Below are 13,023 nucleotides of genomic sequence, written 5' to 3'. Positions count from 1 at the left end.
AGACAGCACATCCCTTTGAAACAGACACAGAATGATGAGGGTCTGATAGCACACCATTTTACAGAGACAGAGAATGATCTCGGACAGACAGCAAATCCCCTTAAAAGGGACACGGAAATAGAATGAATAAAAACAGATAAATATTTAAAACTCGGCAGGTCGTGCAGATTTTGTGGAGGAAGAATCCGGTTTCACGTTCTGTCGGATAATAATTCCGATATTTCAGGAAAAAGTTAAAGATTACAGATGTTTTCAACAAAAATAGCGCCTGGAAAAAATACGCAGCGAGAAATGTCAAATGGGAACTTTTGTGATACAGCGGAACGAAGGAGTGATGAAATAATACATGGCACAATGGAGAAAGGCAAAGTGGGTGGTAATCGGGCAATAACGTAACAAAGGATGGGCCAGAGGAAGTGTTAGTGGGAATAGCAGAACCATTACCAGACAATGGGAGCGGTGCTTATCATCCGATACGTTGAACCTAATGTTGAGTCCAGAAGACGAGAACATGCCTACAATATAGGGTATCACCGCCTTTTAATCAGACCAGGCAGCTTTGCCAGCCCGGATTGATTTCCTGTATGCTTTGAATTCGGCAGCCAAGGGACGAATTCAAAAAGCAGCTTCTCTCATCTTTTCAGCTCTAGAGACACAGGACGCACACATGTTCAGGGCAGAGGTGGAGATTGACGCTGAATGTATGCTTATCCCAATTGAGGTGAACTTATCCGTACAGACAGGAAGATATACTGATCAAGTATCGGCCGGAACCAAACAAGGCTTTAAGGTTATCCAACGAGTCACAGAGCCGAGTACCTCTGAGATATTTTAACTTTACTCAGTTTGGCGGGATTCACTTTGCTCTGGGATTTGGATGCTAAGGGAACATCGGCGTAAAATCACACGTTTTAACGTGAAATACGTCTGTTTTCTCACATGTCGAGCGGCTGTTAGAAGCGGAACTTTGAGTAAAACATGGCGGGGCTCGTCCGGGATTTGGCCCGTGACCTCTCGCATTTCAAATGTGATCAATCCGAAGGGAGAATCATAACCGTGGACCAACGAGCCGCCGACAGTGAAAAGCGCAGCTCTCAGATTCTGACGGTGGTGAGAAATGATATTATGGCCCATCGTGCATGTGCTGTCTCTCAGATACCTACCTAATTAGTGCCCCTCGCCATTGTACTGCAACTGTTCTCCTTTTGACGAATATATTATTAATTTTAGACATTACATGAGGAAAGTACTGCATCCCTGTAAGTAAAAGGGGAATTTGGCGATGAGGTGAAAGTCAAAAAGTGGTCAAGCTGCAAGGCAACGACGACGAGAATGGGATTCGAACCCATGCGTACAGAGCACAATGGATTAGCAGTCCATCGCCTTAACCTCTCGGCCAGCTCGTCTCTGCTATAGGACATCGTCAGCCATTCAATCTCCTGCTTTTTGTATCCAAACAGAAATAATGTGCAAGAAAGTCCACTTCACAGCTTGCTCTGCCCGTGCATGCAGATCGACAATGATGAAAACTTGCCATTAGATTCTTAAAGCAAACAGCCTTCCTTCACTTCAGGTGAGTGACTGGAAGAGATGGTTGATTTCTCGGCAGAATCACAACAAAGCATATAAAATTTCACGTAGCGAGCTAAGTTGACCGCGGCAGGACTCGAACCTGCAATCTTCTGATAACTTTGCGGTTGTAATCGAAGTCAGACGCCTTATCCATTAGGCCACGCGGCCGCTGCCAGCACCATTCATTGTGTTGTTGTATATATTGCGAGCAAATTCGGGGCAACTGCAATATCAAGGAGTGGATTTAGGAAAAGATGAGCATATTTCGAGTGAATGAACAGATGCACTGCGATCTGGGTGCGCACCGGCGCAGGCAACCCCAATGTAAATTGGAACACTATAGTTTAACAATTCGGTCATTGCAGCTGAAATCATACTCCTTCTCAAACAATACAGGATGAGCCGGGTTTATGAGAAAATCCGTTTTAAAGGGAAAGATTATGAACCGGAACTGACAACCAGCCCATTTAAACAGACACAGAATGATCCGGGATTGCAAGGACATCCCTTTTACCCAGATGCAGAATGACCCTTGACTGACAGCAGTTCACTTTTAAAAGAATAAAGTGAGATTTCGCTCATCCCTGAAGGCAATTGTGCAGTGGGGCTCAGGACCACGCGGCGCAGAGACTGTTATTGAAGCCACAGGTGATAGACAGGGAGGGAGGGACGTAAAACCAGCCCAGTCTGAAACACACAAACAAACTAATATTCCTTAACCTCCAAAGGCAGGTTTTGAAATTTCAAATTGGAAATCCGGGACAGACAGCACATCCCTTTGAAACAGACACAGAATGATGAGGGTCTGATAGCACACCATTTTACAGAGACAGAGAATGATCTCGGACAGACAGCAAATCCCCTTAAAAGGGACACGGAAATAGAATGAATAAAAACAGATAAATATTTAAAACTCGGCAGGTCGTGCAGATTTTGTGGAGGAAGAATCCGGTTTCACGTTCTGTCGGATAATAATTCCGATATTTCAGGAAAAAAGTTAAAGATTACAGATGTTTTCAACAAAAATAGCGCCTGGAAAAAATACGCAGCGAGAAATGTCAAATGGGAACTTTTGTGATACAGCGGAACGAAGGAGTGATGAAATAATACATGGCACAATGGAGAAAGGCAAAGTGGTGGTAATCGGGCAATAACGTAACAAAGGATGGGCCAGAGGAAGTGTTAGTGGGAATAGCAGAACCATTACCAGACAATGGGAGCGGTGCTTATCATCCGATACGTTGAACCTAATGTTGAGTCCAGAAGACGAGAACATGCCTACAATATAGGGTATCACCGCCTTTTAATCAGACCAGGCAGCTTTGCCAGCCCGGATTGATTTCCTGTATGCTTTGAATTCGGCAGCCAAGGGACGAATTCAAAAAGCAGCTTCTCTCATCTTTTCAGCTCTAGAGACACAGGACGCACACATGTTCAGGGCAGAGGTGGAGATTGACGCTGAATGTATGCTTATCCCAATTGAGGTGAACTTATCCGTACAGACAGGAAGATATACTGATCAAGTATCGGCCGGAACCAAACAAGGCTTTAAGGTTATCCAACGAGTCACAGAGCCGAGTACCTCTGAGATATTTTAACTTTACTCAGTTTGGCGGGATTCACTTTGCTCTGGGATTTGGATGCTAAGGGAACATCGGCGTAAAATCACACGTTTTAACGTGAAATTCGTCTGTTTTCTCACATGTCGAGCGGCTGTTAGAAGCGGAACTTTGAGTAAAACATGGCGGGGCTCGTCCGGGATTTGGCCCGTGACCTCTCGCATTTCAAATGTGATCAATCCGAAGGGAGAATCATAACCGTGGACCAACGAGCCGCCGACAGTGAAAAGCGCAGCTCTCAGATTCTGACGGTGGTGAGAAATGATATTATGGCCCATCGTGCATGTGCTGTCTCTCAGATACCTATCTAATTAGTGCCCCTCGCCATTGTACTGCAACTGTTCTCCTTTTGACGAATATATTATTAATTTTAGACATTACATGAGGAAAGTACTGCATCCCTGTAAGTAAAAGGGGAATTTGGCGATGAGGTGAAAGTCAAAAAGTGGTCAAGCTGCAAGGCAACGACGACGAGAATGGGATTCGAACCCATGCGTACAGAGCACAATGGATTAGCAGTCCATCGCCTTAACCTCTCGGCCAGCTCGTCTCTGCTATAGGACATCGTCAGCCATTCAATCTCCTGCTTTTTGTATCCAAACAGAAATAATGTGCAAGAAAGTCCACTTCACAGCTTGCTCTGCCCGTGCATGCAGATCGACAATGATGAAAACTTGCCATTAGATTCTTAAAGCAAACAGCCTTACTTCACTTCAGGTGAGTGACTGGAAGAGATGGTTGATTTCTCGGCAGAATCACAACAAAGCATATAAAATTTCACGTAGCGAGCTAAGTTGACCGCGGCAGGACTCGAACCTGCAATCTTCTGATAACTTTGCGGTTGTAATCGAAGTCAGACGCCTTATCCATTAGGCCACGCGGCCGCTGCCAGCACCAATCATTGTGTTGTTGTATATATTGCGAGCAAATTGGGGCAACTGCAATATCAAGGAGTGGATTTAGGAAAAGATGAGCATATTTCGAGTGAATGAACAGATGCACTGCGATCTGGGTGCGCACCGGCGCAGGCAACCCCAATGTAACTTGGAACACTATAGTTTAACAATTCGGTCATTGCAGCTGAAATCATACTCCTTCTCAAACAATACAGGATGAGCCGGGTTTATGAGAAAATCCGTTTTAAAGGGAAAGATTATGAACCGGAACTGACAACCAGCCCATTTAAACAGACACAGAATGATCCGGGATTGCAAGGACATCCCTTTTACCCAGATGCAGAATGACCCTTGACTGACAGCAGTTCACTTTTAAAAGAATAAAGTGAGATTTCGCTCATCCCTGAAGGCAATTGTGCAGTGGGGCTCAGGACCACGCGGCGCAGAGACTGTTATTGAAGCCACAGGTGATAGACAGGGAGGGAGGGACGTAAAACCAGCCCAGTCTGAAACACACAAACAAACTAATATTCCTTAACCTCCAAAGGCAGGTTTTGAAATTTCAAATTGGAAATCCGGGACAGACAGCACATCCCTTTGAAACAGACACAGAATGATGAGGGTCTGATAGCACACCATTTTACAGAGACAGAGAATGATCTCGGACAGACAGCAAATCCCCTTAAAAGGGACACGGAAATAGAATGAATAAAAACAGATAAATATTTAAAACTCGGCAGGTCGTGCAGATTTTGTGGAGGAAGAATCCGGTTTCACGTTCTGTCGGATAATAATTCCGATATTTCAGGAAAAAAGTTAAAGATTACAGATGTTTTCAACAAAAATAGCGCCTGGAAAAAATACGCAGCGAGAAATGTCAAAGGGGAACTTTTGTGATACAGCGGAACGAAGGAGTGATGAAATAATACATGGCACAATGGAGAAAGGCAAAGTGGGTGGTAATCGGGCAATAACGTAACAAAGGATGGGCCAGAGGAGGTGTTAGTGGGAATAGCAGAACCATTACCAGACAATGGGAGCAGTGCTTATCATCCGATACGTTGAACCTAATGTTGAGGCCAGAAGACGAGAACATGCCTACAATATAGGGTATCACCGCCTTTTAATCAGACCAGGCAGCTTTGCCAGCCCGGATTGATTTCCTGTATGCTTTGAATTCGGCAGCCAAGGGACGAATTCAAAAAGCAGCTTCTCTCTTCTTTTCAGCTCGAGAGACACAGGACGCACACATGTTCAGGGCAGAGGTGGAGATTGACGCTGAATGTATGCTTATCCCAATTGAGGTGAACTTATCCGTACAGACAGGAAGATATACTGATCAAGTATCGGCCGGAACCAAACAAGGCTTTAAGGTTATCCAACGAGTCACAGAGCCGAGTACCTCTGAGATATTTTAACTTTACTCAGTTTGGCGGGATTCACTTTGCTCTGGGATTTGGATGCTAAGGGAACATCGGCGTAAAATCACACGTTTTAACGTGAAATACGTCTGTTTTCTCACATGTCGAGCGGCTGTTAGAAGCGGAACTTTGAGTAAAACATGGCGGGGCTCGTCCGGGATTTGGCCCGTGACCTCTCGCATTTCAAATGTGATCAATCCGAAGGGAGAATCATAACCATGGACCAACGAGCCGCCGACAGTGAAAAGCGCAGCTCTCAGATTCTGACGGTGGTGAGAAATGATATTATGACCCATCGTGCATGTGCTGTCTCTCAGATACCTATCTAATTAGTGCCCCTCGCCATTGTACTGCAACTGTTCTCCTTTTGACGAATATATTATTAATTTGAGACATTGCATTAGGAAAGTACTGCATCCCTGTAAGTAAAAGGGGAATTTGGCGATGTGTGAATGTCATAAAGTGGTTAAGCTGCAAGTCAACGACGACGAGAATGGGATTCGAAGCCTTGTGTGCAGAGCACAATGGATGAGCAGTCCATCGCCTTAACCTCTCGGCCACCTCGTCTCTGCTATAAGACATCGTCAGCCATTCAATCTCCTGCTTTTTGTATCCAAACAGAAATAAGGTGCAAAAAAGTCCACTTCACAGCTTGCTCTGCCCGTGCTGAGATTCTTTGAGCAAACAGCCTTCCTTCACTTCAGGTGAGTGACTGAAAGAGATGGTTGGTTTCTCGGCAGAATCACAACAAAGAATATAAAATTTCACGTAGCGAGCTAAGTTGACCGCGGCAGGACTCGAACTTACAATCTTCTGATAATTTTGCGGTTGTAATCGAAGTCAGACGCCTTATCCATTAGGCCACGCGGCCGCTGCCAGCACTAATCATTGTGTTGTTGTATATATCACGAGCAAATTCGGGGCAACTGCAATATCAAGGAGTGGATTTAGGAAAAGATGAGCATATTTCGAGTGAATGAACAGATGCACTGCTATCTGGGTGCGCACCGGCGCAGGCAACCCCAATGTAAATTGGAACACTATAGTTTAACAATTCGGTCATTGCAGCTGAAATCATACTCCTTCTCAAACAATACAGGATGAGCCGGGTTTATGAGAAAATCCGTTTTAAAGGGAAAGATTATGAACCGGAAATGACAACCAGCCCATTTAAACAGACACAGAATGATCCGGGATTGCAAGGACATCCCTTTTACCCAGATGCAGAATGACCCTTGACTGACAGCAGTTCACTTTTAAAAGAATAAAGTGAGATTTCGCTCATCCCTGAAGGCAATTGTGCAGTGGGGCTCAGGACCACGCGGCGCAGAGACTGTTATTGAAGCCACAGGTGATAGACAGGCAGGAAGGAGGGAGGGAGGGAGGCCAAACCAGCCCAGTCTGAAATATATAAATATTTAACATTTTAAGAAAATAAATGCATTTAAATTGTATTTAAAAAAATTGAATTTGAGTTGTTTTAATGAAATAAATAATTGATTCATAATCTATGTATTTTTTTATTGAACGAAGGCTGTGTAACTATAGGAATTCCATTGGGAAATGAGAGGCGCAGTCAATAACTCCCCAAACACAGTAAGCCCATGGTGGAAGACAAGCCATGAGGGAAGACGTGGGCTACAAGGGCGATCTTTTAAAGTCGAGTGTGTCTTTCCGCTGGATCTGACAGCAGCTGCTTGTGCTGTGAAAGAGGTCAAATGTAAGAGAGCGCAGCGCAGGCAGAACAGAAAAAGCATATTTATTTTGCAAGTTAAAAATTTGGGATTATATATAAATATACACATATATATATATATACATGTATAAATAAAGTCAGTCAGTCAGTCATGTCTTGTATTGGTTTGATTTGATTTGAATTTGCAAATAAGGATGGAGGATGTCGTCATGTCACACAGCCCACACGCAAGCCCTGCCTAAAATCGCTATATTTCTAACTTGTGTATTTTCCCTTCTTTCCGATGTGGAATAGCAAAATCCCACAGCAGATTCTTCAACCGTCAGAGAGTCCACGAAGGAGTGATCAATCAAATCGGTACGGTTTCAAGTTGCATGTAATGCATTTTTCTCACATGACAGTAAGATCGCACAGCACGTTTGCACACTCTCTAGTTTACACAAAAACACAAGCAAACTAAAATTCGTTAACCTCCAAAGGCAGGTTTTGAAATTGGAAATTGGAAATCTGGGACAGACAGCACATCCCTTTGAAACAGACACAGAATGATGAGGGTCTGATAGCACACCATTTTAAAGAGACAGAGAATGATCTCGGACAGACAGCAAATCCCCTTAAAAGGGACACAGAAATATAATGAATAAAAACAGATAAATATGTAAAACTCGGCAGGTGGTGCAGATTTTGTGGAGGAAGAATCCGATTTCACGTTCTGTCGGATAATCATTCCGATATTTCAGGAAAAAGTTAAAGATTACAGATGTTTTCAACAAAAACAGCGCCTGGAAAAAATACGCAGGGAGAAAGATCAAATGGGAACGTCTGTGATACAGCGGAACGCAGGAGTGATATAAATAATACATGGCACAATGGAGAAAGGCAAAGTGGGTGGTAATCGGGCAATAACGTAACAAAGGATGGTCCAGAGGAGGTGTTAGTGGGAATAGCAGAACCATTACCAGACAATGGGAGCAGTGCTTATCATCCGATACGTTGAACCTAATGTTGAGGCCAGAAGACGAGAACATGCCTACAATATAGGGTATCACCGCCTTTTAATCAGACCAGGCAGCTTTGCCAGCCCGGATTGATTTCCTGTATGCTTTGAATTCGGCAGCCAAGGGACGAATTCAAAAAGCAGCTTCTCTCATCTTTTCAGCTCTAGAGACACAGGACGCACACATGTTCAGGGCAGAGGTGGAGATTGACGCTGAATGTATGCTTATCCCAATTGAGGTGAACTTATCCGTACAGACAGGAAGATATACTGATCAAGTATCGGCCGGAACCAAACAAGGCTTTAAGGTTATCCAACGAGTCACAGAGCCGAGTACCTCTGAGATATTTTAACTTTACTCAGTTTGGCGGGATTCACTTTGCTCTGGGATTTGGATGCTAAGGGAACATCGGCGTAAAATCACACGTTTTAACGTGAAATACGTCTGTTTTCTCACATGTCGAGCGGCTGTTAGAAGCGGAACTTTGAGTAAAACATGGCGGGGCTCGTCCGGGATTTGGCCCGTGACCTCTCGCATTTCAAATGTGATCAATCCGAAGGGAGAATCATAACCATGGACCAACGAGCCGCCGACAGTGAAAAGCGCAGCTCTCAGATTCTGACGGTGGTGAGAAATGATATTATGACCCATCGTGCATGTGCTGTCTCTCAGATACCTATCTAATTAGTGCCCCTCGCTATTGTACTGCAACTGTTCTCCTTTTGACGAATATATTATTAATTTGAGACATTACATGAGGAAAGTACTGCATCCCTGTAAGTAAAAGGTGAATTTGGCGATGTGGTGATATGTGAATGTCATAAAGTGGTTAAGCTGCAAGTCAACGACGACGAGAATGGGATTCGAAGCCATGTGTGCAGAGCACAATGGATGAGCAGTCCATCGCCTTAACCTCTCGGCCACCTCGTCTCTGCTATACTGATTAAGTATCGGCCGGATACATGCAACTAGGCTTTCGGTTATCGAACGAGTCACAGAGCCGAGTACCTCTGAGATATTTTAACTTTACTCAGTTGTGTGAGTTTCACTTTGCTCTGGGATTTGGACGCTGTGCGAACAATCGCCGCAAAATCACACGTTTTAATGTGAAATATATCTGCTTTCTCACATGTCAAGCGGCTGTGAGGCGCGGAATTTTGAATAAAAAATGGCGGCGCTCGTTCAGGATTTGGCCCGAGACCTCTCGCATTTCAAATGTGATCATTCCGAAGCGGGAATTATACCCCGAGACTAACGAGCCGCCGACAGTGAAGAGTGCAGCTCTCAGATTCTGACGGTCGTGAGAAAAGGTCCATCGTGCTTGTGCTGTCACTCAGAGACCGATCTAATTGGTCTCACTCTCCGCAGTCCGACAAATGTTATCCATTTGACGAATATATTATTAATTTGAGACATGACATGAGCAAAGTGCAGCATCCTTGTCAGTGAAAGGGAAATTCAGCGATGAGGTTAATGTGATTGACAAAGTGACCAGGGGAGTCAAAGCTGAACACAAATACGACGAGGATGGGATTCGAACTCATGCGTGCAGAACAAAATTGATTAGTAGTCCATCGCCTTAATTTCTCGGCCACCTCGTCTTTTATTCAGCCAAGCGTCAGCCTTTAATCTCCTGCTTTTTGTAACCCAACAAAAATAATGTGCAAGAAAGTCCACATCACAGCTTGCTCTGCCCGTGCATGCAGATCGACAATGATGAACACATGCCATTAGATTCTTAAAGCAAACAGCCTTCCTTTGCTTCAGGTGAGTGACTCGAAGAGATGGTTGTTTTTTCGGCAGAATCGCAACAAATATAAAATTTCAGGCAGCGAGTTAATTGACCGCGGCAAGATACGAATCTGCAATGTTTTGATAAGTTCGCGGTTATAATCGAAGTTAGAAGCCGTATCCATTAGACCACGTGGCCGCTGCCACCATCATCCAATGTGTTGTTGTGTATATTGCGAGCAAAATCAAGGAGTGGATTTAGGAAAAGATGAGCATATTTCGAGTAAATGAACAGATGCACGGCGATCTGGGTGCAAACCCGGCGCAGGCAACCTCGATGTAAATTGGAACACAACAGTTTAACAATTCGGTCATTGCAGCTGAAATCATACTCCTTCTCAAACTATACAGGAGGACCCGGGTTTATTAGAAAATCCGTTTTAAAGGGAAAGATTATGAACCGGAACTGACAACCAACCCTTTTAAACAGATACAGAATGATCGGGGACTACAAGGACATCCCTTTTACCCAGATGCAGAATGACCTTTGACTGACCGCAGTTCCCTTTTAAAAGAATAAAGTGAGATTTCTATCATCCCTGAAGGCAATTGTGCAGTGGGGCTCAGGACCACGCTTGGCAGAAACGGTTATTGAAGCCACAGGTGATCGACAGACAGGAAAGAGGTAGGTACGTAAAACCAGCCCACTGAAAGCCAATTTAAAAATATATGTATATTAAACAACTTAAGAAAATAAATACATTTAATTTTTATTTAAAAAAAAATGAATTTGATTTGTTTCAAATAAATAAATAATTGATTCATAATCTAGATATTTTTTGATTGAACGAAGGTTGTGTGACTGGAAGAATTCCATTGGAAATGAGGGGGTGCCTCTTGTCAACAAAGGCAGAAATTTATGTGGAGATTCAGCATCTCCTCCAGTGCTCCAGTGCAGCCTTCGGCCTCCTGCGGAAAAGACTGTTTGCAGACCAGGCCCTCAAATCTACCACCTAACTCATGGTCTACAGGGCTGTAATAGTACCCGCCCTTCTGTATGGGTCTGAGGCATGGACGATGTGCAGAAGGCACCTCAGGTCGCTGGAGATATATCACCAACGATGTCTCCGCAAGATCCTGCAAATCTCCTGGGAGGACAGACGCATCAACATCAGTGTCCTCGACCAGGGTAACATCCCCAGTATTGAATCACTGACCACACTCGATCAGCTTCGCTGGGCAGGCCACATAGTACGCATGCCAGATGTGAGACTCCATAAGCAATGCTTTATGCGGAACTCCTTCATGGTAGACGAGCCAAAGGAGGAAAGTGTAAACGTTATAAGGACACCCTCAAAGCCTCGCTGGGAAAGTGCGACATCACCACTGACACCTGTGAGACCCTGGCCGCAGATCGCCCGAGGTGGAGAAAATCCATCCGGGAGGGCGTTGAGCTCTTTGAGGCTCGATGCAAGGAGCATGAAGAGCCAAGGCGCACGCAGCAGAAGGAGCATGCGGCAAACCAGCCCAACCGACCCCTTCCCCTGACGAATGTCTGTCCCACCTGTGAAATGGTCTGTGGCTCTCGTATCGGACTGCTCAGCCATCAAAGAATTCACTTTGGGAGTGGAAGCAACTCCTCCATAGGACCGCTGGACCTGATGGCTTATATCCTGTGGATACAACCAATGCATCCATTGGAGATAAGCCATCAGGGCCAGGGACTTGTCCTCCTTTAGTCCCATTATTTTACCTCATACTACTTCATTAGTGATAATGATAGTATTAATTTCCTCCCTCAATATTTATCCACTATTTGAATGTTTTTACTGACTTCTACCATGAGAACTGAAACAAAATATTTGTCCAAAGTCTCTGCCATTTCCCTGTTCTCGATTATTAATGCCCCAGTCTCATCCTCCACGAGACTAACATTTACTTTAGCCACTCTTTTCCTTTTTACATACCTGTAGAAACTCTTACTATCTGTTTTTATATTCCGTTCAAGTTAACATTCATAATCTACCCTTTTTTAACCATATTTTTAGTCATTCTTTGCTGGATTATAGAAATGTCCCAATCCTCTGGACACGCAAGAGTGGATGATTGGGTGAGCGTGACGGAACAGGTGGCCGAAAAGTTGCTGCAAAATAATTACACCTCAAATGACATCCAAACAGAGCCGATTACGTGCGAATGCCGACAGCTACTGATTCATTGTGAACAGGGCTCGAACTTACTCAGAAGCAATTCGATTACATTCCTAATCCAAAGATTTAACCACCCAGCCACGGCAGCTAGCACGTCGCATTTTTTTTAAACACACACTGAATGAAGCAGCACTGAGATCGCAAGCCTTTTAAACAGATAAAGACTGATCCGAGACTGACAGTACAACAACTTGATGTCGCTGTATTACACAATAGAAAGCGGGAATGGCTGAATTGCTTTCGGCGGGAATAATATGATGTACTCCCTGCTTGTCTCAGCTAATCAGCTCGTTGGTCAAGGGGTATGATTGTCACTTATATAGGAAAATAATGGAACCCTTACTAATGGAGAAAATAGAAGAACATCTAGAAACCAAAAGTATAAAAATGAATAATCAGCATGGATTTCAATAGGGAAAGTACTGCTGGACCAAACTCATAATGTTTGAAGAGGTAAAAGAGAGGGTAGACATTGATCATGCAATAAGTATAAGGTATCTAGATTTTCAAAAGACCCTCGCTATGATACCCAATAATAGCCTGCTGAGCAACGTCAGGGTATAAGCAGCAGAATGCATAGCGAGCTAGCTTCAAGACTGAAATCAGAGATTGGAGGTAAAAGGCAGATATTCACATTGGCAGAAGATGGGTAGTGGTGTTCCAAAAGGATCAATGCCGGAACCACTATTGTTCACAATTATATTAACGATTTAGAATTTGGAACTAAAAACAGAATTTCCAAATTTGCCAATGATACCAAATTGGAGGAAATTTATAATGAGGAGGACTGCAACAAATTAAGGGCAACATTAATAACACGCAGAATGGGCATATAATTTTCAATTAAGTTCCACACACACACATGTGAGGTATTACATTT

General features: G+C 43.9%; 6 non-coding genes across 6 annotated transcripts; all 6 read right to left on the bottom strand.

Moving 5' to 3' along the window:
• Window positions 1-1,324: 1,324 nt before the first annotated feature.
• trnas-gcu (transfer RNA serine (anticodon GCU)) lies at window positions 1,325-1,406 on the bottom strand. Its single transcript has one exon. It is a non-coding gene; the product is annotated as a tRNA-Ser (tRNA).
• Window positions 1,407-1,651: 245 nt separating this feature from the next.
• trnar-ucg (transfer RNA arginine (anticodon UCG)) lies at window positions 1,652-1,740 on the bottom strand. The gene is given in 2 exon segments: window positions 1,652-1,687; window positions 1,704-1,740. It is a non-coding gene; the product is annotated as a tRNA-Arg (tRNA).
• Window positions 1,741-3,659: 1,919 nt separating this feature from the next.
• trnas-gcu (transfer RNA serine (anticodon GCU)) lies at window positions 3,660-3,741 on the bottom strand. The gene has a single exon. It is a non-coding gene; the product is annotated as a tRNA-Ser (tRNA).
• A 245-nt stretch (window positions 3,742-3,986) lies between these two features.
• On the bottom strand, window positions 3,987-4,075 carry trnar-ucg (transfer RNA arginine (anticodon UCG)). The gene is given in 2 exon segments: window positions 3,987-4,022; window positions 4,039-4,075. It is a non-coding gene; the product is annotated as a tRNA-Arg (tRNA).
• Window positions 4,076-6,290: 2,215 nt separating this feature from the next.
• On the bottom strand, window positions 6,291-6,379 carry trnar-ucg (transfer RNA arginine (anticodon UCG)). The gene is given in 2 exon segments: window positions 6,291-6,326; window positions 6,343-6,379. It is a non-coding gene; the product is annotated as a tRNA-Arg (tRNA).
• Window positions 6,380-9,050: 2,671 nt separating this feature from the next.
• trnas-gcu (transfer RNA serine (anticodon GCU)) lies at window positions 9,051-9,132 on the bottom strand. The gene has a single exon. It is a non-coding gene; the product is annotated as a tRNA-Ser (tRNA).
• Between the last annotated feature and the right edge of the window lie 3,891 nt (window positions 9,133-13,023).

Source organism: Pristiophorus japonicus, unplaced genomic scaffold (genome assembly GCF_044704955.1).
Source record: "Pristiophorus japonicus isolate sPriJap1 unplaced genomic scaffold, sPriJap1.hap1 HAP1_SCAFFOLD_80, whole genome shotgun sequence".
Lineage (NCBI taxonomy): Eukaryota > Metazoa > Chordata > Chondrichthyes > Pristiophoridae > Pristiophorus > Pristiophorus japonicus.
This window is presented reverse-complemented; position numbering and strand designations above follow the sequence as displayed.